Source organism: Acomys minous (genome assembly GCF_964271855.1).
Source record: "Acomys minous genome assembly, chromosome: 1".
Classification (NCBI taxonomy): Eukaryota; Metazoa; Chordata; class Mammalia; order Rodentia; family Muridae; genus Acomys; species Acomys minous.
Genome location: NC_140483.1, coordinates 111,316,735 through 111,343,589, shown reverse-complemented (window position 1 = coordinate 111,343,589; position 26,855 = coordinate 111,316,735). Strand labels below are relative to the sequence as shown.

Genomic DNA, 26,855 nt, shown 5'->3' with positions numbered 1-26,855 from the left:
AAATTTTGTAAAGATTATTCGTTTTATTGATGCATATAATTATAATCACAAGCCATCTGCTGATTTGGCAGGCATGGTTAAAATTCTCTAACTCTCATAACCTTTCAAGTACAGTGCCCTTGGGACTCTATTTCACTTTTATATTTTGGAAAACATGTAGGGACAAATAAGGGCGGTCATCTGCAGAATGTCAGACCTGGGGAAATGGAAGAATAGGGATTGAGTTGCTATGATGGTTATTTTCAGTGGTAGGGGAAGTTAATTTTCCTTTTTTTCTGACTTCATGAAAGATGATCCTAGTTTCTATGATGAATTTTGGAATTCTTTCCTAGGGATTAAAGCTCTGTCATTACCCTCCCCAAGGGCAGGTTTCAAGCTCAGAAAACAAAAACCTTCCAGTCATTTGTTATTTTGATCTTAACAGATAAATTCAGTATATTTCACCTAGTCTTTCTAAAGTGTGGAACATTTATTTCTATTTTTCTGAAAATATTTAGTTAAATAACCTTACAGCCTAAGATATTGGGTTGTAAAATAAATTACGCATTTTGACGCCAGCCTTTTGGTTGAAAGACCGTATTTCCAAGTATTTTGACTATGTTGTTTTGGTATGAAATCCCACAGTGGGAGTCTTATGTGACCTTTTCCTGCAACTCTAAACATTTCTGAACTATAAACAGGGTGAGCTTCCATGTCTGAATCACTTATTTCTGTGGGAATGTTTCTTCCATAATCTGACTTTATCAGCCTTAATACCCCAATGGCCTGGCTTTGTGTACACACAAGTCTCAACAGAGTGAGAGTCAACCTAAGGGAACTTGGAGAAGCCACAGGAGCCTAGGACTTGGCTTCATCAGATAATAGAAGCATGCACACACACAGTCAATGTGTTTCTCAGTCTCTCTTTCTCTCTCCGCACACTTCATGGAATCATCCAGAGAACTATATTCTAGAATTTTGAAAACACAGAAGAGAATTTCTAATACCAACATTGCGCAGATAAAAGTTTGTCATGGCAATAGTGAACTATATGACTTGACTCTATTTGACAATAACCTTCCACATCCACCAGGTGCCTGCTTTAAGACAGCTTCTGTTTTAAGTTCTTTAATGTATGGCCTCATTTATTATTCAGAATAACAATGTCTGTTTTCGCAGAGGAAGCAATGGAGACTAAGCCATGAGAGTGTTTCTCATGTCACCTGAGAGATGAGAGCCCGTGCTCTCAATCTTTCCCCATGTACGGTCTCTGAAATAAAGATTCACAACAGTGTCAGCAGTATAATTGCCAAATGATGCTGGGTCCCAGGTACATCTGCATTCTATTATAGTTAAATATCATTAAGACATTAAATGAATCTGATGAAGTGACCTGACAAGCTGCTTTATTTTTCTTATCATCAACATCTGTCACTTTAAGGGTGACCTCTGGTGTCCTTTCGGTCCCCCAAATTCTGTAACTGTGAACTTTTTATAATTAAAACATGAATCTGAAAAATAATTTAAAGACAGCATAAGCACTCACGATACCTCTCAGATAGATATTGACCATGCCAATTAACCCTGATAACAGAAATAGCCCTTATTAAGCAACACATGGACTTTAGGTGCAACCTAAATATTAAATTAAGAGTTAAACATTTGGCCTCACACAGAAAAATCTCATGTCTGTGAGTATAAACACAAATACTCAGAATTAAATTACAACTCTGCATATTTTGATAATAATAATATCATACCAACATAAAGCTAACTACCCAACAGAGCATTAAATAGTAGTATTTTACAGCAATTCAACAGTAAATAGCCCAAAGTTAGTTTTCCTCTGCTACCTGGAGGTCAGAAAGCCTCGCTGGTCTTCACCAGCACCTGGTGAAGGGCATGCTCTGCCATGCATTGCCATGGCTCTATGTATGACTGAAAGAGCAGGACCAGCTGAGGCCAGACACTGTGACCCTGGGAAGAGACATGGCACTGAGTGCATGCTCTGCTTTCAAATGTTCTCAATTGTGTTATCATTAAGTTTCACTTGGAAGAAAGTTCCACTCTTCTTTCTAGACAAGTGCTTGAAACCCTGTTCTATAGGCTACCGTCTGCTTAGACACATCACAGTTTTTGCTTTTGCAATACTCTTAATTAGTATGTAAATGTTAAAATAATTACATAGTTTCCTTAAATTATTACAGATTTAACCCGAGGGTAGCTTTCAATCTTTTACAAACGCCATGCCGAAAATATAATAACACATAAAAGGACAGCAAGATTTGACTAAAATCCTTTAGAAGATAAACTATATTTAAAGCTACTTGTTCTTCTTATTGACCAACAGACAACTCAGAACATTACGAAGAATTGCTGAAGTGTTTGTTAAGAGAAAAAAATAGTTTAAGAATGAATTATTCTAATTATGATATTGTAAATCTTAGGTTGGTGCCCATTGAGTGCCCCAGAGTTAAAATATGTTACTTCAACTGGATAATATTTTAAATAATTTGTTTGCATTATTTACTTTAATGCCCAGGGAGAGATGTAACAGCATAAATATCAAAGGTAAAGGGATGCTTAGGTTATATACATAATTGGTTAGCTAGGAAATATTTGTGTGTCTAGATTGGTGTAGACAATAAGCACAAGCCTGGGCGCATGGCCCTGAGCACTCACGAGTCAGTACAGGGCAAAGCAATGCAAACAAACAGATCAGAATTCACATGACAGTAGGTTTGTTAAAACTGGTTGTGGCCAGGTGCAGTTCCACTCAAACACTCAGCCTTAAAATGCAGGGCCCAGGAGCAGCCTGTTCTACCCATCCTTCAAAAGATGAAGCTGCAGCCTCAAGAACAAATGGCTCTGACCAGAACCCGTGCTCTTCCTTAGAGGTGGTATCATATAAGATCTTGTAGAGAAAACACTTAAGCAATAGTGAATCTATGCATTCAACAGATTCTGTGAGCATCTGTTGGGTTCCACTAACTTGCTAAGCAGGGAGGATAATAGAGGAGGATGCACAATGCTCACAGCAGGGCAGGAAGAACAAGCAGAGAGTAGATAGCAGTAGGACTTGTGCTGTGTAGAAGGCAAGCCCAGAACTGCAGAGCTAGAAAGCACTAATAAGCAAGTACCAGAGGCATAGGTCAATGTATACAATGTGCCTGGCATCTGGAAACTAGGAAGGACAGTCCTGCAAGCTGCTCAGAAAAAGACTGATAACCTACTGGTAGCATCAGTGGAATCAGGTTGAAAGCTAGATGTCCATTGTTTAGAAAAGGTTAAATAAGAAAAAGAAAGTTTCTTGATTTCAGTAAGTTTGACTATACAGAGGAGGATATGTGGAGACGGAGCAGAATGATAAGAATTTAAGAGAAAGAATAAGTAGAGGAGGCAGAGCACAAATGCAAGGGGAGCATCTTGGAAAACCCTCTCATAGATAGAAGAGACCTCTTCCTCTACATCCAGCCAGAAGAAGGTTACAGATTCAAGGAGATGTGCAGTAAGTATTAGAATGAGCAGCACCATTAGGATGAGCCTGCACAGTTTTTTTTTGATCTAGTGTGAAATGCAAGCCTTCAACTGAGTGTCCCTTTAGCATGTCAGCTTTTATTACTAACCACATTTATACAATGAGATTAAAATTAAGGCTTCTACCTAACAAGAGAGACATATAGATCCAGAAGAGCTTGGGGCTGCCCTCTGGAAAGTAAGCTATCATAAAAGATGCAGGCAGTTAGGTGGGTTAAAGGAAAGTGGATGCTGTTTCTTCAGCTGCAGCCATTTGCAGGAAGGGGTGGCCAAATGACGAGACTGGCTTCTCTCCAGAGTTTCCATCTGTGGAAGGAAGTGACCAGAGAGGAGCTAGGTCCTAGCAGGCAGCAGACATCTCCTTTCTCTTCAGTACATCCCACCTCATATTTTTGTTTTATACCGGAGGCAAAACAAAGGTTTTGAGAGTTTTCTCTTCATGGTTAACATCCCTTCCAATCTCTCTCCTCATGCCCTGTGGTTTACTTCTTGTCTTGAAGCTGACTTCCCTGCTCCATACCTCTGTCTAAAGCAGTTTAGCAACTTCCTCTCATGCTTAAAATAAAATGCAAACCTATTAAATGGTCTGCATGCCTTTAAGCAGATACAGATGAGATCTAATTCACACAGTACACACTCTACTCATTTACAGTGAGATTGGTAGCCCTTAGTTTGTGCTAAGTTGTGCATCCATTACCAATGGTCAGTTTAGAACATTTTTATTTCCGCTCGAACCTTCTGTCCTTATTTAGCATCTTCCCAAATTTTTTTTTTACCAATTTTAGGCAACCAGTGATATACTTTATGTCTGTTGAGATGTCTTCTGAACATTTCATGTAGTTGAAATCACACAGTGTGTTGGTTTTGTATCAGATTTCTTCCACTTAGGAAACTTTTCAAAGCTTATTTCTATTTTAGTGCATATCAATATTTCACTTACTTTTGTTGGCAAATAATATTCCATTGATTAACTATACTACATCTTTATTTCATTCATTAATTGATAGAATCTAGGATTGTATCAACATGTTGGCAGTTGTGAATTATGCTGCTAAGAACACTTGGGTCTAATTTGTGTGTCCGGTGTGTGTGTGTGTGTGTGTGTGTGTGTGCGTGTGTGTGTTTATTCTCGTGTATGAAGCTCATAGTTAGAGTGTTGATTGACTGCAACTCTGTGCTTGATTATTTGAGGTAATAGTGGATGTGCTTGGACCATTTTACACTCTTAACATCAATGTACAAACTTCTTCATGTCCTTGACAGAACTTGTTATTTTCTCTTTGTGTTTTTTTTTTCAAGTCATGTGGGTGTAGAGTGACGTGTCATTTTGGTTTCAATTTGTGTTTCTCTGTGGCTAATGATGCTAAGTGTCACCTTGTGTGCTATCATGTCATGTGTATATCATCTTTGGGGAAATGTCTGTGCAAATCTTTTCTCTACTTAAAAAATTTAGATGCATTTAAGAGTTTTTATTATAACTATTATATCTTAATTGTTCATCATAACATTTCCAATCATGTCTCCTTCCTTGATAGTTCTACCCTTTCTTGCTGTCCTTTGACCAATTTTAATTGGGGTTCTTTTTGTTACTGGGTTGTAACTATTTACAATATATTATAGATACATGGACTTTAGAGGTTTATCCACTGACACAGGGATCTCTCTGTGTGTCATGTCATTTGCCTCTGTGTGTTGGTCAGGCAGCACAAAGAGTGTGTATGATCACATGTATGTATGCCTGTGGAGTATAGAGAAAAACTTGAGGGCTATTCCTCAGGTGCCAGCCATCTTATTTGAAACAGGGTCTGTGGCTGGTGACCTAGCATAGATATCCTGTCTGTTTCAGCTTTCCAGCGTTGGGATGACAAGAACACTGCCATACTATGTTCATTTGTTTTTAAACATGGATTCTAGGGTTTGATTTCAGGGTCTCATGCTTGGAAGCAAGCATTTTACTTACTGAGCCATCTCTCCAGTCCTGACACAGATGGCTCTTCACTGTCTCAAATCAACAAAGCTTGATTCGATTCCTTGATTTAAGCAGCTCTTAGCCTCTAGCTGACATTATTTGTCTATAACATTCATTACTTACTTTAATCTGTGCTGTGCATTTATTTACTCTAGCTTTGGCTATCACTCCGCAGTAGGCCCGTTGTTTCAGTGCTGTCCATTCCTGTGTCTCTATCACCCATCTTTTAAAGCTATAGACTGCTACTTTGCAGAATCTGGACCTTGGAGCAAGAGGCCAGGCCCCAGGCATCTGAGACACTGATTAGGCAAATCTGTAGGTTTTTCCATGCTACAATTTCAACTTAGTGTCAAAAATAACGAATAATTTCTGATTGATATAACTGGGTATGTACACTAAATACATACAAAGCATTTATATCAGGCTTTAAGACAGAATAACAACAGTCAGTAACTATTATAAAATGTGTACTAGTGAATTTCCCTTCTTTTTTATATCCATTTTCTCTTTAGTCTACGTTAGTTCACAAAGTAAGAAGTTTCATTACGACGTTTCTGCACGTGCATACTAATGTACTTTGGTCACATTTGTCCCCTCTTTTACCTTCCATATCCTCCCTCCTTTTCTGTTCTCTTTGGTGTCCCTAGTCTGCCTACTGTTCTCTTGAAGAGCATCTCTAAAGATTTACGGCCCCTCATCGACACTGGCAACCTGGAGCTGCAGTGTGTGGAGCACACACCTGTAGACTCTATGTAGAGGCTGTGATCCATGGTTCCGGAGCAGCCTGAGTGTCTAAAGTGTGCCGTGGCTTATTGTGCCATATAACTCATGCAACCCTCACCAGTCTAGAGCAAGTCTCTATTATTGTCCTACATGAAATGCAAAAGGTAGGGAGATTTAAGTGGGTCTCTGAGACCACAGAATACATATGCCAGAATTAGATTCCATGTCAGGCTTGCGTTATAGGCAAAGGACGTCCTCACCCTAACTGCTGTCCCAAGCCAGGGTTCACAGTATCCAGTCACCCTGAAGCGACCCCTAGCTTACTTGCCAAGTCTTCTCCAGCATGCTGGTTTTGCGATTTCTACTTCATTCCAGTGTACTGTGTACTACTGATTTCCTTCTGTCCCATCCAATCAAGATCTGGTCTCATTGAACCACAGAAGTTCACCTTCCCTGACTGACCATATCCTGGGTCTGGGATTTGGCAAAGGGCATGTAGCTGATAGATACCAATTGCCTCATAGCCTGAGCAATATGGAATGATGAAGAGTGATGACACCGGGGGAGGTTTTGTATAGGAATTCTCACAGAGTAGTGAGTTTATTCCGTCAACAGTGTGGTTCAGTGCCTGAGTCGTGATGCATGTATGAGACTGGAAGCCACCATTACCTCACTTGGCCTTACTGTCCTGAAGTAAATCCATTTGTGTGTTAGGTAAAAACATTTCTCCTTTACTGTTGTCCTTTTGCTTTACCCCTTGTTTTCATAAAAGTGTCCAATTTAGTTCTCTGAAGCATATCAGACACTGTTCCAGTTTAATATGATGAACTGACAGTGACAGTCCTTAAATGTGACTCTTTTCTTCCCCATGTATTCCTGCTATGAGTTGTGTGTAGTGAAAAGTATAATGGTATTATGCACCTTTTATCTTTTTGTTTTCATCATGTGTGTGTGTGTGTGTGTGTGTGTGTGTGTGTGTGTGTGTGCGCATGTGCGCGTTTGTGTGTGTTTGAGAGAGAGAAAGAGAGAGAGAGAGAGAGAGAGAGAGAGAGAGAGAGAGAGAGAGAGAGAGAGGCACGTATGAAGTGTATATGTTGGTCAGGGGAAGCCCTCACCTAGTGATACACGTATTAAACGCAGACGTTGAGATTGGATGGCTTCCTGTCACTCTCTGCTTTGGTTGTTTTTGTTTTTGTTTTTGTGACAGCTTCTCTAATTGAACCTATTTTGGCCAGACTGACCAGAAAGCAAGCCTCCAAGATCTCCCTGCCTCTACAAGCCCAGGATGACCGGAACAGGGGACTTTACCAGCTTTCACATAACTGCTGGAGATCTAAGCTCAGGCCTTGTACTTTCATGGCTAGCTTTTTATCTCTCAAGTCATCTTAGTAGGTCCTGTGTTTGTTAGTTTGTAAAGTGCATATCAGTTTATTAATAAATTGTTCATGATATTCTTTCCCAACTAGGTATGTGTGGCTCATTGCCTATAATTCGAACACTCAAGAGCCTAAGACAGAAAAGCGATGAGGTTGAGGCCAGGCTAGACTATGTAGTGAGTTCCAGGACAGCCTGGACTAAACAAGGAGACGTCTCAAAAAATTAAAAAGCTTCTCTTTCCTTTTCAGGTACAGCATGAACAGAACAAGATAATCACCTTTAATTATGCATTTATTCATCATAAGATCTAGTCTGGATGTATACCTTCCGCTTACCTATTTTTCTGCATGCTGTGGGAGTTTGCATTTTTATCTGTAGATATTTAATTTGTTGATTTGACTTATTATTTTCCTAAAATACAGACCACAGAGGCAGTGGCCTTACCCTGTAGCCCCCTTCTCTTATTAACTAGAAGGCTGGTCCTCACTCAGATGACATCAACCTGGCAGGACGCTTGCTCCTGGAAGGGAGGTTTTGGCTCATCTCTCCTCACAGGAGCCCCCAGTCTGAGAAGAGCAGGTGGGGCTGGGAGAGGGCAGGAGAGGTTTCTCACAAGGACACAGAGGTGTGAGTGACAGTGGGGGAAAGGAAGAGTTAAGGCGTTGATAGGAAGCCTTTCCGGTTAACTGCAGCAAGGTGTTATTTTCATGAGAATTCTTACCAACTTAGAAAATAAGTCATATAAATTGTGCTTCAGAAAAAAAAAAAGGCCAAAATCTGTTCATTTGTGTTTTCTCTCAACTTATATAACTTGATGTTTGTATTTTGGGGGCCTAGTTGTTTGTTTATCAAATCAATCCGCTTGCTCTCCTAAGTCATCAACAAGTGAATCCAACGCCCACATCTCAGAGTTCTTTATTTGACTGTGTCCTTGATTTATGTGGCAGGATTATCTTCCTTATCAGAGTGGCAGAACCTATGTGCCTGCCCTGTGCAGAGAGCCTCAGCTTTGACTGGCTCCTCCTCTCCAGGAGAAGAGGTGCTATAAGAAGACTCTGGAGTGTACGTTAGCTGTTTCCCTAAGTAATGCTGTACCCAGAGCATTTGTCACACAGATGCTCAATGAGTTCATGATTTGTGATATTATTGTCCTCTTGTATTTATATGAGATTGACACCGTCCATTCTTTCTATGGGATAGAAGAACCAAATAACTCACAAGGAACATTGATAACCTTTAAAATGTTTTTCATGTGGCTACTGAACCCACAAGCATGGGGCCCTATTCTCTGAGCTTATAGGAGTGCTGGCATATAAGTTCATGTCCAGGCAAAGTTCCCCTGTCCTGGAGCGATCAATGCTAAGGCACCTGGCTTCTGCTTAGTAATAGTCTGCTGTTTTAGAGCCACTCTCCATTTCCTTAACAAAGCACACCAGGAAGATATTTCACGCTAATTTCTCTCATTACTCCTCTCTTCCTAACAGTGTTGAAAATGCTCTGGTCAGGGCTCTCACGCTGCACTATCTTTATGAAGGGCAATTCAAATATATTTGTTTGTAGAAAAACATGTTTTCCCATCCTTCAAGGAGTCGCTAATATAATGTGTCCTTCAAAATAGCAGTAATCAATACAGAACACTTCTCATGTGAGTGTGTATCAGATATATACTGTGCCATTTAAAATAATTTACTAGGCTGCTAACCTCTGAATGCCTCAAGGAATTTGTATCATTGCTTGATGTTTTAATTTGTCTTTATTTTATAATTTGTAATTAATTTAATCTCATATTTTATTTTATTTTTGAAAATTTAAATATTGTGCAGTCTTCGATTTGTAATTTGTGCACTTACATTTGATAATCACACCTGCAATGAAGCACATAATTACTATTTCTTTCTTGATATGAATGGCTTCGTCTGAAGATGAGAGCAAGTTCAGTAATCTACAGAGCGTTTTTGAGGATGTATTTCAGTGTTGGGACAGAGCGTTCAGTTTTTATCCATTCCTTTCTGTAATGAGATATTAATGCTAGAGCAAACAAACAGCTCTGAAATAAAGAGGGCATGCTGGTCTGCGTCTTGTGGGCAATTATTAGCCTTTGAGTTTGAAGAATCTTTGGTGTGTTTGGTAATGTATAGTTCAGGCAGTAGTTCACAAATTGCAGTCTCCAGTGGCCAGCATTAGCAACATCCAAGAACTTGTTAGAAATACAATTCTTAGGTCACGTCCAGGTCTGTTACTGGAATCAGTTCTCTGGGCTGAATCAAGCCTTTGCACAACTCTGTTGCAGGCTAGTATTTAACACCCACTGCTCCATCACTCTTATCAGTGTTGCCTGTGGACTCACAGGAGCACCTAGTGTGGTGTGAGCACTGTATGGTGTGAAGCCAGACCTTGCAGTGTCCACACGAGATCCTGCCTGTTAGCAAGATACCTAGGTGGTCTCTAGTTGTTCAAAAGTCCAAGAGCCATGGCCTAAGAGTTTAGGTAATTAAACCTGGAACTTCCCAGTAGAACAGGATCTCTTACCCAGAGGCATTTCGAGTACACACAAACACTGCTCCATGCTTCTTTACTGTCTGTCTAGTCCCTCTGCCACCTCTGGATTTAAAAGGCAAAAGAGATTTATAACCTTCTTCACTAAACTCCTCAAATTATATAAGGGCACACTGTGTCTACATCACATGATGAAAGAGAACAGTTATTTGGTTAACAGAGCTGTAATATAGGTAGGTAGTAAACCATCTATAGTTGTAAGCATATGTATACATAGGTCGACATATATATGTATGTGCATAGTGTGTGTGTGTTTTCTATCTAGCAGTGATCTAGTATCCAACATTGATCTTGACACAAAGACACAATTTTCATGTCTCTTAATTTTTTAAATTTAATTTGCAGTCACAAAGCTATACTAGGTGTCCTTTCCTTAATCTTTTTTCTACTGTTGAATTTATTTTTCAGTAAGGAAACTGTTTTAAAGAAGCCTCTTTAAAAATGAAGGAAACTACAAATCAGATCTGATTTTCTTTCATTGCACTGGGGTTTTTGCCGTGCTGTGGTACTAAAGAGCAAGTGACACAAAGCTCTTGACGAAAGCAATGAAGTTTACGTCCTTCCAAGGCTTTTACTGTTATCTACCTATCGATGATGAGCTAACTCTGTTTCCAGGCAGAAAAGTCATTGATCAGAGAAAACCTTATTTGTCAAAAATAATTTTACCATGGAAACATATGAGCAGTAAAGGATTAAAAAAAACCCTTTTGAAATCTTTACAGCACCCCCATATGTAAATAGGTCTGTCACTCCTGTGTTTGTCCACAGCTCCAGCTCCAGATGAAGCAGGATAGTGTGTGGTGGCAGGAACAGCTGACTCATTAGTAGAGAGCAGTGAAAGGTAATTAACCCTGGGAAAAGTACAGCTGCCATGCGGGCTGTTCCTGTCTGTAGGATCTGATTAGAAATTAGTGTTAAACCACTGATTCTTTTTTAAAAGACTATCGTTGATAATTCATTTTCCCTCTCAGGTGTGTTCCTAGAAAAGGTTCTCAAACATACTTCCGTACAAAGGTTTCAACTACAAACAATGTTTTCTCTTAAGAGTGGACACCTGTTTTTCTTGTTGTAGGATAGGCTTTAAAAGAGTCTGTCTGGTTATTGAATGTGATGTTACCCAGACTGGTATTCTGATACTCAGTTTGCATTGTGTTCTAAAGCAGTGGTACTCAGCCTTCCTAATGCTGCAACCCCTTAATACATTTCCTCATGTTGTGGTAACCCCAAACTATAAAATTATTTTTGTTGCTATTTCATAACTTTAATTTTGCTACTGTTATTAATTTGTAATATAAATATTTTTGGAGAGAGAGGTTTGCCAAAGGAGTCGAGACCCACAGGTTCAGAACCACTGCTCTATAGGATTGCTGGATTCAGTAAATAAATTGTAGATAATTGCTGTTTAATTAATTTTTCTCTTTTATTCTTTCCATGTTTTCTCTGATGCCTCCCTCTGTAGCAATGACAGCTCTTCAGTTCAAATTCAGTAGCTGCTAGGGAAGGTAAGTAATGCCTATTTAAAATTAAATTTTCCTTCCAAATGCCTCTTCAACTTCAATGTCCTTCAGAAATATACAAGAAGTTAGGAAACTTGATTTTAGAGAACTAATAAAGATGTTGACATTTGTTAATGTTGGTACCGAGATTTGTGGCATCTCCTGTGTGATAATCAGGGCACTAGTGCTGAAATACCGAGAATTCATGTGAGTTACAGGTCCATTGCCTCCCTCCCTCCCAAAGAAGTGTGCTAACTTGGTGAATGTGTCACATGGAATAACCAAAGAGATATGAGTCACTTAAGAACATTGAGATGGGAAGAAAAGTTCTAGACTACAGAGAAAGGGCCAGCTCCTATGGTTCTTATAAAAAGGGTAGGAGACTAAGCCAGGAAACTAGAGTTGCGTAATGATTCAACCAGACCACCCTTGCCAGCTTTGAAGATGAAGGGGACATAGTCAAGGCAAGCAAAAGCCTCTAGAGGCAGGAATGACTCTCAGCGTTACCCACCAGCTCAATGTGGTCAAGAATAAGGGCCTGGACTCTCTCAAGCCAGGTGGGTGAGGAAATGGATTATCCCTTACAGCGTAGGCTGACTGCACTTCACAATGATGGGACCATAAAAAGACCCAGGGGCCTCCACAACTAATAATAGGCCTGTTCTTTAAAGCTATTAAGTTTATAAATATTTGTTAAAGAAATCATAGAAAAGTAATAGAATAAGCCAACCAGTAGTGGGATATATTTACAGCTAGTAACATAACTCCTAGGAAGACTATTCTGTTTCTGAATGAGGCCAAAACTGAGGCTCATTTATTTGGAGATGTAATAACAATCACTGATACTCAGAGACTATATTTTCTGTTTTGTTATGCTTCTCCCTTTCAAAAATGCTACGTATCACATTTCTATAAATGCAGTAGTCATGTTCCTGAAAAAACAAAGGAATGCTTGTGTTATTGACCCCTTCAGTGCGCCTGAGTGAACACGAGATATGGTAAGAGTAACAGAGTGTCAGAGTATCAGAGCAGGTCTCTGCTGCAGAAGTTCAGTTCATACAAGAAAGCAGAGGCTGCTACATCAACAACCTGTCACCTGTGTGATACCCGAGTGATTGCTCTTGATTTCCATGTCTTCCTGTGTAAATTGGTAATATAGGATTTCCCATAGAATTGCCATGATGAAGAAGGGATATTGAGCAGTGCAGTGTTCCTGGTAGGACTCCAGTAAAGATGAGAGACATTTGCTTAGTAAATTCTCCCTACTTTCACTGTTGATAAGGTTGCTAGACATCTTTTGTCTTTCCTCCTGGATACGCTTAGTTTCATTTTTCTCTACGAAATCAAACTCAATTTTGAGTACATGGCCATATGTCACTTAAAGTAAAATGTAGCTGCCCAATAATCAGTACCTTCTGGCAAATTTTGAATGAGAAAAAGGAGACTCTAAGAATGAGGTTCTCATAGAACTTAAATGCTTCAGCAGCCTTTCTAGACCAGTCATTTTTCCCAAATCTGGATAACTGTATTTCATTTCATATTTGGCTTTTATTTCTCAAGAAAAACCAATTTAAAGTTATGTAATTTTTCATAGAAATGAAGTAAAAGTTGATGTTGGGGGAAAACCCGGCATAGATCTGTCACAATTCACTCATTGTTTTCTTTGCATTGTGGAAACATTTTAGCATGTGGGAAGAAAAGAATGCTGGGTAGGGTGGCTCAGAACTCTAATCCCAGTATTTGTGGCTCTGAGGTCCTCTGAGATACTGGGCAAGACATTATCTCGTAACAAATAAGCAAATCCTGTCAGTTTTCTTTCGCTGACAGAGCAACCAAACTGACTAAACCTATAGCATCCCACATAAGAGTGGCTGAGATTTATTTAAACCAGCTAATAACCTATAATTTCCAAGAACCCAAAAATGATCATTTTGGGGCTTACTTCAGCAGTAATGCATTGAGCACATACCATAGCCATAAAACTGTTTCTAGGGGATACATCTCTCCTTCCAAGGACCTTCCTAAGCCTAAGTAAAATCTGAAAGACATGAGTAAGTGGAATGTAAGGCAGAACCTAATCATCAGAATGAGCAGGTCATCAAGTTTTTCTTGGAGTACAGGATTCTGGGGGATGCTGTCAGTCCTGACCAGGGCAGATTTTGCAGTTCTCATCCTGAAGTGAGACGTTTCTTGGAAAGTTACAAATAAAATCAATGAATTTAAGACATTTAAGTTTAGCTAACTTCACCATCTACTGTCTTTGACCCCTTTGAAACTGCATAAAAATGTAGCTTTAACTCATTGACCAAACCAGTTTGACACCCATACTGACTGCCTTTCAGCTGGTCTTTTAGGACTTTTTCTTATTCTATTCGGGGTTCTCTGAATGTCTCAGGAATCACAGGCATCTAGAACATGTCAGAGCCTCTGGTGCCTCTGACCCTTCTCTCTCAGGATGTTCCCCATCATATTGCGATTCTTGACTTGCTGGTTTGTACTTCTGAGGACAAGAGTTGTGCCTTAAATATCGTTTTATATCCATTATTTCTTATGGGGCAATACATACACTGCTGCTCAGGAACTGTACATTGAACCATTAGTATTTTAGAAGAAAGATATAAAGATTCTAGTTTACAATGATAATAAAAATGCAAAGATTATTTTCCAAAAAACCACTAACTCACTGGTCTCAACAACTGAGAGTAATGCCATTTTCTTTTTTTTTTTTAAATTTCAGTAGATTCTCCAATTCCATTTTCATCATTAGACAATGAAGACAAATGGCTATTGTTTTTTATGGCTATTGTTTTTATCTTAATTCATATTTAAAGAGTATTATGAACATGTTCATAAAAACCAGTTAGTATTGCTAAAAACATCTGACTTATTGAGAATATTCTAAAGAACCTCTTGAAAGTAGTAAGGAAAGTGGAAAATGTCCAAAGATATAAAAAAAATTGTGTGATCGTATATATAATAAAATAGTCAAAAGAGAGAAAATTCCCTTTGCACAATGAAAAGCCTTGCTTTTTAATCAACAAGTGTTCTTTGAACTCCATTAAAAGTGTTTAGACATTATAAGGATGTTTAGTATAGATTTACTCAAAATAGCACATTTAGTTGTAACACAAGCTTTGAAGTGAAGTGGTTAGTGTAATAAAACATGGTTTCCATAGTTACCACAAGAGAACAGAGAATAACTTTTATTTCTTTGGAAGCCAGGAAGGGACTTTAAAGAAAAGATTAAGCAAACAGACCCAGGCAGGCTCATTACTTATGGCTTCACATCCGCTTGGCTTTTTAAAAGAAGAAACTCTTATTATTATAAGAATTTTGGGTGTTTCCACTGCAACATGAGGAAGTATCAGCCTCCCTGTTGTCTGGGAATTTCAAACCCAATCATGAGTCAGAGGAAAGACTGGCTTAACAGGCAGCTCTGTCAGATACATTTTTGTCCATGGTACTTCATTGATAAACCATGTCATAAACAAGTTGGTTAAAACCTGCCCAATGAAGGTAATAACTCATTGCTCGTGGCAGTTCAGGGGCCATAGGCAGCTTTATTATTCACACTCAGATGCATCTTCTTGGAATGTCTTACAGAAGGGAACTTTAAATCCATCCTAGTGGAGGTGTCTTCAGTGCTGGCCTCATTGTTTTCTCTGCTAAAATTAAAGTGCTTCTTCTGAGTGTTGATGGAGGTCACCGCCACACTGTCCTTTGTGGCATCTAACCCAAGGAGTTCTTCACAGTTCCCGGTTGAGACACAGAATGATGTGGTTTCTAGACTCTCAACCTTCAGCTCACAGTCTTTAAAGCAGTTGTGATTAACAGGACTTTTGCAAAGTTTCTATGTAGTTACAAGGACAGTTTCAATCTTCTGTCATTTTTTTGCATTAGCTATGATTATGCTTTTACCACAAAAATGCATTTGTTTTAAAGGTAACAATACAGACTGGGAGAATAGCTTATGTTTCATCTATATTTATCAGCATTCACTGTACATTTGTGTCTTCATTACCAGGAAATATTAAGGGACATTGTGCCATCTATTCCTGTTTACAGTTTATTATGCAGAGATAGGAAACACTTAGCATGTAAAATGAATGTAGAAATTATTCCTGGATAGAAACACGGACATTTCCCACTCGTTGGCTCTTTCTCCTCCATCACCGGATCAGAGTGTAATTGTCAGTAATCAGGCCTGCTTGCTGCTGATAAAACCACTCTGAATGCTAGCAGCCTTCTTTGTGTGATGACTCAATTATTCCAGAAGTGCCTCATCAAATCTGCCCCATCAGCTGGGCTAATAAATAAGGAGAAGAAACTGGCCCCCCAAAGCAAATTATAAATCCATTTGCATTAACCATTTCGCTGGTCCATGATCTAGGCAGAAATAAGCATGGCAGATTGTGTTAAGCTTATTTGAATATGTTTATAATGTTTACAGCATGCAACTTTTTTTCCCACAAGGTGTTGGAATTATCAGTCATGAATGCCATCTAAATGCAGTTATGTTAATTACCACATGGCTTTACGTATCTTTGAGGGCTATTTTGTTGCTCAAATCAGGTAAAAGTTAAATCATCTTGAGGGAGAAATAGAGGTCTTATATAAGGTAATGGAATTGGTTCAGACTTTAAGATGAAGAACTGTTGTTTTTAAAGGTATTGGAAGGACAAATATCAATACTAGAATACCTACTAGTGTATATATAGTCACTTTGTCTGTGTGACTGTAGAAGCCACAGTTATTTCATTCCTCTATATGACTTTTGCCTCTATGCAAAAATGACCTGTTCTGACAGCAAATCAAAATTGCTGTAGAACTCCTTGCATTTAAGGTTTCTTGAAATATTCTATGGGATAAAGATTCAAAATCTAAACCACTGAAAGTCAGCTAAATTCCTCACTGGTTAATAAATACTACTGTATCTTTGTAAAATGACCAACTTATTGAAGTTTGGTTTATGTTTCAGCTTTAGTGACAAGTCAGAGACACATAAAGTATTAAAAGTAGATCATGAAAGGCAATTGGATAAAATAATATAATGTCTTATTGAATATCCAATTTAAAATTGGAAACATCTTACCTAAAACTGGATGATCCCACTCTTTCACTTTGCAGTAGGATCTGTTTTCCCTGTGGAATATGCCAAGCTTACAGAAGCTGACTCCTACTATGATCAGACAGCTGACTAAGGACCAGTTGTAAAGTAAAGTACATGGACACTTTTATTTGCCTAAAAATCTTAAATTAAATTCATACTTACATTCATTTGTTCCAGAAAACAAAGTGTATTATCTAATACTAACCTGGAGAGCTAAGCAGAAGAAATTTATTTTCAACAACATAAATATTATGTGGTAATACACTCACAAAAATGTGATACATCATCTACATAGAGAATTGTGTGCTATAATGGAAAACAAAGCTATGCTCGGCTTATTGACTAGAACTCAAAAAAGAGAGAGATAAATATAAATGTTAACAGGAATTACGAGAAGTAAAGTGACAAATGGAAGCTGAAGAATTCCCTTGTGTTTGCAGTTAGCCATCAGCATTATATATACATATATATGAACATATATATGTATGATAGTATGGGATATTAATGATGCAAATATCATGTGAATATGATATGATAGTATATCATTACACAAATGTTAGCTGTAACTGAAATCATTATATTGATTAACATAAAGTATATATTGAAGTTTAGAACTGCGGAGAACTTGTGTTATCATTCCAAAGAATAGAGATGTGAAAAATAATCCACTCTCATCATTCTAGATGATGAATAACCTGTGAAGCTGTTAGAAATTGTAACAGTGGATGAGACAGTAAACCTCTTAGTAGTTATTAAAGCAGGACCTCAAACAGTAGTGACACACACAAAAATGTGCTTGTATTTTTGTGTGGACTTGCTAAGGAAATAAATCCAAGTGGTCTTTGCAGACTATTTGAACTTTCCAGGCTTCTTAAAGGACTGGTGAGCGTTCCCTTCCTGACTGGACAGAGCAGGCTGGTTTCACTGGTAGGCAACCCAAAATAATTGGCCGTGATGTGACCTTATGCTAGTTACACCACATTGATAGTGGTGATTATGCCATGTGAATCCCAGCACGTTGGCAGGGATGGTGATTTTGGCTATACCACACTGATGGTGGTAGTGGGGTCATGTTAGGACACATCAATGGTGTTGTTGAGTTAATGTTGTACCACATGGGTAGTGGCAGTGAAATCATGTCAGTTACATCACTTTGGCAAATGGTGGTGAGTTCACATTAGGCCAGAAGTTGTGCAGGGGACACACATGATTGACTAATTGATTTGCTCCTTCACCAAACTTTTCCCCTTACATTTAGTTTGGAAGATTCACTAACTAGTACTTCCTTTGCCACTATAAGTAAACCTGTGATTCTCTGTCTTGGGGATACAGTTGACATACTTACTGATCATAACACTTAGTCCATTCATCTGTAAGAAGAAAATGCAATCCCAAATGTTGCATGTTTCTTTTCTTTTAAATAATCTAACAGATCCATCATCCTGCAACATAGGCTTCAACAGAAATGTCTTTTTCAGAAGCAGGTACTCACCCATGAAGCAGTTATTAAGGATTGACATCCTCTAATTATGTTCAGGACGTGAAGTTAGCAAATGGAGTACTTGGTGATGACTTTACGGAGTCAAGACATCTGAGCAGCTGAGTCACTAATTAGAAGGACACTGCGCAGCCTATTGGACAGCTACACCTTGCGTGCCATGTAATTTCGCCTTTTAACATTGCTGTTTCAGGAAAGTAAAGGCTTCCATGAAAATGAGTGCCTGCTAGCCAGTGGAGCTGGCACTGCTGGAAGTCCTTAGTGCACAGTGGAGCTTCCAGGCCTGACTGTCTTAACAGTATGCATTTCCCGTGGGCTATTGTGCATTTACCTTGGGTGGTGGGTTTTTTTTTTCTTCCTTTTTTATACAGAACAAACAAAACAACTAAAGAATGGCAAACAATAAGTTTTAAAATCTAAAGAATGACATTTAATAAACTGGGGTTTTAAAGGTGTCTCCTTGTCATATTGCATGTGTAGGAAAAGAGGAACCCAGGTTACAGTGGGAGGTCCCTGTGTGACTATGGTGGGCTTCCTAAGAGGAACAGTCTCAGCGTGCGCACCTGAGAGGCCCTGCTTCCCATTTGGACTTTCCTGTGTTTCCACATCCTGGTCCCCTCCGTGTCAAACCATATTCCTAAACTTATTTTTTCTCAGCACCCTCTGCACACACTTCTCCAGCAGATCTCAGCTGTGCTGCCTCCACTCTGGTCTCCAGGGAGGGGAGCCGCAGCAGATGGGGTTAGGGCAGAGGGCTGATGCATCTGACAGCAAACGGCTAGGCTGCTGAGTAGAAGCTGTGAGCGTCAGGAAGCTCCTTCTCCCAGGAGACCCAACTAACCACTGAAGAAAGTTGAAAATGAGCCCTTTGAGAAACGCTATTAAAAGTAGTAAAAAATTGCGATTGTGCAGATGACGTGCTGCTGTGTGCTTATTCGGATGCTAATGAGTTTGACATTAGGGAACTCAGAGGCTTTACAGCTACTCCCTTATGTGATTCAATTCTTTATTGGCAATCTTTGAGAAAATAAATGGAAAATGTATTGCTAATAAATACATAACACGATAGGGCATTAGACAGAAAGCCATTACTTTCAGGATTTAGAAAGAGCTTTGTTCACCAGTGTGACTGCTTCCAGGATCTTTTGTTTTAGGTTGGTGTGTGGCAAACAAAGGGAACTAGGCAGGTGGAAAGCTCCGGAACTCTTTCTGAACCAAGAGTGCAGATTGAGCCAAAACCATTTTTTTAAAAGTTGTGATCAAACAAAACCTAAGAATTCTCTAGTGGTGGTACTACTTTTCCATTCTTCTCCATGGGCGACAGTCTGTCCTCCTGGGTGAGATTTTGCTGCTTGCTTCTCCTGCCCAGTTGCTGACTTGAGTTGAAAAAAGAAAAGGAAAAAAAAAGCATCTGCTTCATGTCTGGTGAAAGCTTGCAAGGAACAGGCCTCTGTGGCTCTGAAGGCTCTGCGTCAGAACACTGCACAAGGTAAAAGGCCAGCCACAGAAGTCTCCTGCAAGGAAGACGGGTGGTGTCTTAAAACATCAGAGCTGCCAGTGTAAACCTTTAGCCATGGGCATGCGTGCATGTGGCGTTGGTAGAGCAGGGCCCTCTCTAGGATGGTGAGTGCACTACATTGACTTTCAGTGTTGTTGTTTTTCCCTCCCCATCCTGGTATCAAATAGAAGGGATGCTGCAGCCTTGTGCATTATACCAAAATCAGATTGTTTTCTTAAAAGGCAAGTGAAAACGCTGGCCATGGGATAAATAGCATCTTCTACTGGCCTCTTTGGGAACAGCTCCAGGTAGCAAAGGGCACGTTCTGTCTCTTGCAACTTCTTCACTGGACCTCATTGCAAATGGTGCCCCAACATTTTCTTTTTGATGGCTAAGAGAAACAGTAATTGTAATAATAGGACTGGGGATACAGCTCAGTGGTACAGTGCTTGCCACCATGCCTAAGGCCCTGGCTTCAATGCCTAATACTACAAAAATGAATTATAAAAGTATTAATAATAATACAATTTGCATTATAACAGTGTCATTCTGTTTGTAGTGGGGTCAATCAAATTATAAGTAAAAGGTGCCACCATGTCCTCTGGTGTTCACTGAAGTTCATTTAAATAACCATTTTTCTTGTCCGGCCTGATATGCATTCTTTCTTTTACTTTTTCTCTCGCCAGGATGAATTTCAAGATTTTCTGCTAAATTGAACAAAGATTCTGAAGGGCCAGAGCAAGCAGTTGGCATCCAGGTTGCCTGCAGAAAGAGTGGTGTGGTCTCATTTTTATTATTGGAAATTAGAATACACTGAAGGAAAACTAATCCAATCAAGGAATTTGTACAGAGGCTTTCGTGGTCACCAGTGGTCCCCTCTGTGGGTTTGTTTTGAAATTCATTGCTGCTGCTGAGTTTAGAGCGGTGACTTTTTTCAGTACAGCAGCCAACTCACTTGTTTAAACTGCTAAGCAACTGACGACCTCAGAGGCTACAAGCCTTTGAGTATCTGCCCTTACAGAAGGGTTCATGGTTAAAATAGATGTAAAAATCTAATGTGACATCATTTGTATTAAAATTAATTAGGCTAAAGATACTTTAACAACACGATCTTAAGTGTATTCCAGATGACTTGCCAGGCTAGTTCCTGCAAACACTGGAAAGGGAAGACTTTGATTGTCCTTGAAAAAAAGTCTATTCGAAATAATATATGTCTTTTGAAGGGACCACTCTCTAAAATTTGCATATTTTGCAGCAGACAATTCTCAAAATATGAAGCGTCAAAGGCCTTTTATGTATTACTTGCCTTAAGTTATATTTAAATAGAGCACATTTTCAATATACACAAAACTCCAGAAACATAAGGCTTGCTTTGCCCCCACGTCCCCCATCCCCCACCCCCATGTCATAAAACTGTGACTCTGAAGCCATGGTACAGCAACTAATAGAAATCGTTGGTGTGCACTTGTTACCTGTGGAAATAACAGAACAATTTGCTGCAAACATTTGGCAGAAGGATGCAAACATATGGCTTTGGTTTACATTCAGCATTGTCAGCTGTAGAAAGTTTCTGCATAGACTGTGCGACAGTGGCGGCAACTCACAATCAGGAAGACAATGTCAATAAATTCTCCACTCCAGTGTTTTCCAAGGTCGTTTCAGGTCCAAGCTATTTCCTCTTCTAGCTGGAATCTTAGGGACTCTAGAAGATTCCCTTTGGAAATTATTTCACCTGAGTAATACGCACTGATGTGGTCCTTTGATAGAGCTTTTGCCCAGAGAACAGTATGTCGTCTGCAGATAGCAGGCTCAATCTGCTTCCTCCTTTAGGTTTGCTGTTTTGCTCTTTGCCAGGGAAATAAGAAGGACTAAGGGAGAAAAGAGGAGCCACAGTTCTGAGCTGGACATGCCACTCAACCCCTCGGCCTTTTATACAGAATCAAAGCCCATACAGTAAAGCGCATGCAGATGGGGAGAACTAGAATCAAGAATATAGTGCCTTAAACACGTGATTATATATATATATATATATATATATATATATATATATATATATATATATATATATATATATAACACTTATAACTGTGTCACCATGGAGGGCTACAAGAAAGGATTTTGTTAAAGTTTATCTTTTAAAAAGGTTGACACTTTGAACATGCTTCTGTTCTCCCTGCGTAATCAATAAATGCACTTTTTTTAAAACCTAGAAGAATAAAGGAGGGCAAGAAGTGAAGAAGTGAGAAAAGCAGTCAAAGAGTTTAGCCCAGCATTTCTCCCCACACGTCAGCACTTTCCTCTATCTAATATCATAGCTCTTTTTTTTCATAACTTACCTTATATAAAGTAAACACCTAGGCCGCCATTTTGAACTGACCCGCAGATGTGTTTAGAATAGGTGAGCATCATTAAAAGAAAGGACAGTTAGTATTGGGCTTTTTGTCCTCAGGATGCTGGACGAATTTTATTCTGATACACTGGCATCATGTAGTCATATCATTTTCTTGAGTTCCAGGCCTTTCTCAGTTGCCTGGGTTTCTCCTTTTTTATTTTTCTAAATTCTACTTTTGACAAGGAAGTATCTGCTATGGATACACACTATCTCAGAGAGAGGACCTCATACATTTCTCAGGGTTGAAAGAACACCTTATGAGTTGGAGCTATAGGTCAGAAGAAAGGCACTTGCTGAGTAAACGCAAGACCCTGAGTTCAATCCTTAGTACAACAGTAAATAAACAAATCAGACAGGACATCTCATCAGAAAATTGTAATATATTCCACAATGCAAAATAGTAAAATGTTGCCATTTCAGACATGCCCGGAAAGAACCACAGTGATCCGTGGTTAAGAAGTAAAAAGACATTCAGACAGCTTGATTTAATAACACTTTTTGCACAATTGTGAGGACCTGAGTTTGAACCCCAGTCCCCATGTAAGAATATCTAGGCATAGTGGTATGTGCTTGTAAACCCAGGGCTGGAGAGATGGAAACAGGAAGGTGAGGGACAAGGAACCGTGTGCTACCAGGGAAACTGTCCTGGAGCTAGAGTGAGCCCAAGATATGTCTGAACCCCCAAACTCCCAACCTTGAGACAAGCAGGGATAAGGTTCCTCTCTCCCTTGTCTGTGCCTTCATGCCCGGTGCACGTAGTCTTACAACTCCCAGCTCCACCGTTCTTGAGGTAGTCATGTAGCCTGATGACCAGTCTCCACCTAGCACCCAGAATTCCTCTCCATGCAAAGGGAGCCAATGATTTGCAGGCACCCAGAAACCCCTACTCACTCTCTGAAGGTATTTATAGCCCTTATTCTTACCAATATAAAGAATTTCATTCCTTCAAGAAAAAAGCGGACCCTGGCTCCAGAGTGGCAGGAAGAGCCCTGGAACTCACTATTCTGCCAGTCTGTCTGTATCTGGGAGCACCAGGTCACTGTCTCAGAAAATAAGATGGAGTGACACTCAACGTTAACTTCTGGCCTTCACGCTCACATATGTGCAGGCACATCCCCACATTCATGGTCACACATCCACGTGCAACAACTCCTCCCCAACAAACAAAACACACAAATAAAAATAAAAACCAATAAAAGAAGGGAAATAAACATTGGATATTTGGGAAGAATTCCTCAAATCTGAAGTCCCTATTTGAGGTAGCAATGGATACAATGTTAAATGTGTAAGAGTTTTCGGAAATTACTGCAAAAAGTTATTACCATGACTTTCCCACATGTTATGGACCTGCCCTTCCCCCAAAGAACCAGACCCTAGGAATCTGTCAGAGGGTTGTTGCATATATCTCTGTTGAAGAAGAAATGCAAACGAGATTGGCCTTGTGAATTTTGCCTGGTGTTGCCTTCTCAGAAGACACTCAAGGTCTTCCTTTCAGTCCCAAAGTAGGTCTCAGATTTCTGCATGGAGTGTTGGGGCATAGATCTGTTTTTTACCTTTGCTATAATAAGCTCCAATAAGAAAAGAAGATCAAGTACAATAGCAAGGAAATCGTTCACACATCACTGTGTGGGTCTGTAAGTAAGCCTAGATGCTAAATGGCGTCTCTCAACCAGCAACTAAACAGGCTTTGTTCCATGGTTGTTCTTCTTCTCTTTCTGTGTATCAGCTTATTTCTACTCCTGATTCCTACATATCTTTCGTGAAGTGTTGTTTATTAACATTCTTCATTTTCTTAACGTGTTCCCACTTCTTATATGTGCTCAGCCACCCAGAGGACTAAACCAGGAAGCCTTCAGCAGAAAGTTTCCCTTCTTGCTTTATTATAAATTAGGCTGGGAGCAAGCACTGCCTTCTTCTCTCTGCTGTAGTATTGTACATGGTACGTGTGAACTACACAATACACTGAACTCGTCTCGGTTTCTTTGTTTGTTGAAACAGTGTCTCACTGTGCAGCCATGGCTGAACTTTCTGTGTAAATGACGCTGGCTGGCCTCATACTCAAAAGATTCACCTGTCTCTTCCTCCTATGTGCTGTGATTAAAGGGGTGCACCACCATGTGTGGAAAATTCATCTTAATGTAGTTTCAGATCAAGAAAAATCAGGAGAACTTCTTGTAGGCCTCTCAGAAGCATCTTCCATTTTTCTGCATAAATAATGAAGTGAGTTATACAAAAGCTGTACAAAATCCACAAGACAGGTTTTTTAAAAATACATTTCTGTTTTGAAAGAATTGTAGCTTTTATGATATTAACTGCAATCTTTTTAATAAAATTTTGTTTCCTAAGACTACAAATATCACTTGCTAGTAGGCAAAAAAAAAAAAGGTCATTTTGCATGAATTATGTAACAATTGTGCCTCCTTTGTAATTCATGAGGGCTTGGGAAGGATGGGAAGCTCTCCCACCACACAGCTCCACACATGCACAGCACATTGGTCTTTGTACCTTGAGTGGGCATGACTGGAGCAAGACACACACTTAGGTGGAGGTTTGACTATAGAAAAACTACCCACATTCCTTTGCCATTTATCAAGGCCCATGGAAGTATTCCAAATGAAGGACACTTAGAAGTTCCTGCACTCGTGTAAAGTTTTAGAGAGCAGAGACGTGTTTGTGTGTATGTCTCTCTCTCTCTCCCTCTCTCTCTCTCTCTCTCTCTCTCTCTCTCTCTCTCTCTGTGTGTGTGTGTGTGTGTGTGTGTGTGTGTGTGTGTGTGTGTGTGTGTGTGTTCACAGTGCTTCCTACTACTGAGCTGTGCCATGGTCCAATAAGATCTGGTTTGAGGTAGAATGGAGGAATACAGAAAAATATCTCATGGGTGCTAAAACTCCCAACCGAAAAGAAATGCTTATGTATTTTAGGTTTCTGATATTATTGCTTCCCACAGGACAGACACTGAGCTTACCACTATTATTCAGAGTAAAAGAGAGAAGGACACTGAGACAGACACCTATAAATTATAGTTTTGCCCCCATTGCATGCCTACGGTTTGGTCCACAAGTTCAAATTTCATAACTTACTAACATGTATATAGAATGTATATATTACACCAAAGAAAAGAACAATAGGTAAACAAACCACAGTTATGAGGGGAGATGTCAAGACCAAGCAAGGTGTGCTTATGCATTCCCCCAGGTGCAGTTGGGGAAGAGGTGGATATCCAGGGTGGCTGCAACCCAGATGCATGGCTGCCTCCTCAGAGCTGTATTGTAGTATGTTTCTGAAACTTTTGTGTATGCCTTCTGGAACTCTTGGCAGTCTGTCTTTCAGTTTTGGTAAAGAAACTCACGGAGCTCAACAAACAGGCGCATTTTTTCAGAGTGTCTAGGGAAAGTGAATAGCACCTGTGCTGCAGAATAACAGACTTGCACTATGTCAGTGCTTGCCCCTGGGAGTAGCTTCCTGAGGAATATGTGATGTGTTTCGTCATTTTAGCCCTCACATGCTACTGATCTCTCTTAATCTAGTTATTTGTGTAGCACGTAGAGCTGCGATTGCATGAACTGAGCCACTTTATATGCAGCAGAGATCCTCCGGGGAGGAGGGGATTTCACAACGCAGGACATGCCGTCCTGAGTAAACCAAGCCCTTTTAATCCTAGGCAGTGTCACATCTGTCATAAACTCATATGGCTTCAAAAGAAAGAAAATCAACAGAAAAAAATCACCTCTGTTTTATTCTTGTTTTCTCTTATTGTGTACTTTTAAAATATTTATAACAATGAACCGTTTTATTTAGTCTAAAGTGGCTGCTGTTCAGCCAAAGCCGTGAACACTTTTTGTTTGCTAATTTAAAAAGCAGTTCAACGATTGGTGTGGTGTTTATTATGAAGCAATGACAAAAGAGTTCTGGTGGGTTTAATAGTTTTAGCTTACAAGAGCTGTTGTTAATTTCATCTGTAGTGTTGCAGGTGAAAAAAATGCACAATGGATAAATAGTCTATATTGGTTTAACTGAACATAATATATAGTGTGTTCTGGAGTTGTTTGTCTCAATAGACTATAGTAATCAAAAGTAATGAACCTATTATGTGCAGGACCTTGGAGAGCGTCGAATGGCAGTAAAAGTGTGGCACATAAAAGGTTTATTAAAGGAAATTAAAGTCCATCATTGCCACACCTGCTCCCCTATTATAAGTCCATGGCAGGTCAGTGCCTTCAATCACAACGTAGCCTCTGAGAGTGGGGCCTAGCTTCCATTACCATGGCAGTCACATTGCCGCTCCGCACATCAGGATTTAAGCACGGGAGCCACAGAGCATCCCTGCTCCTTGGCTCTTATTTTTCCACAAGCAAAATACCTTATTTATATTTAAGAACTTTAAAAATGTGCAGAAGTGAACTAAACTAAGAGCTTATTACTGGATTCTAGCAAAATGGATAGATGTCATGGGGTCAGATGATATGAAAACAGAAGGTTCTGAGAGCCAGTATCCCTTGGATAATTTTATTTGGTTATATTTAATACATGCAGTAATGACAGGAATTGATAATACTTCCATGCACCTCACTTGGATTTTATGTTTCGTCTCTGTTTGAGTGATCTCATGGCTGTAGTTTTTGGGGAATTCAGAGAGTAAACATATTTCCCTGTTGATAGGTATAACTCCCAGTGGTGTTTTGGAGCGGCTTTGCCTTTGCATTGCATTTTTATATAGGTA

General features: G+C 39.5%; 1 protein-coding gene across 5 annotated transcripts in view; it reads left to right on the top strand.

The window, feature by feature from the left end:
- ST18 (ST18 C2H2C-type zinc finger transcription factor) overlaps positions 1 to 26,855 on the top strand; it is a 329,266-nt gene that overhangs the window by 207,905 nt on the left and 94,506 nt on the right. For 3 of the 5 annotated variants that reach the window (XM_084784733.1, XM_084784734.1, XM_084784736.1), the window contains one exon: positions 11,601 to 11,643. The exons of 1 other annotated variant lie outside the window; for it this stretch is intronic. The gene's annotated coding sequence lies outside the window, so the exon portion shown is untranslated. Of the gene's footprint in view, positions 1 to 10,909; positions 10,983 to 11,600; positions 11,644 to 26,855 lie in introns of all 5 variants that reach the window. One more of the 5 variants, XM_084784735.1, reaches the window with a different exon arrangement.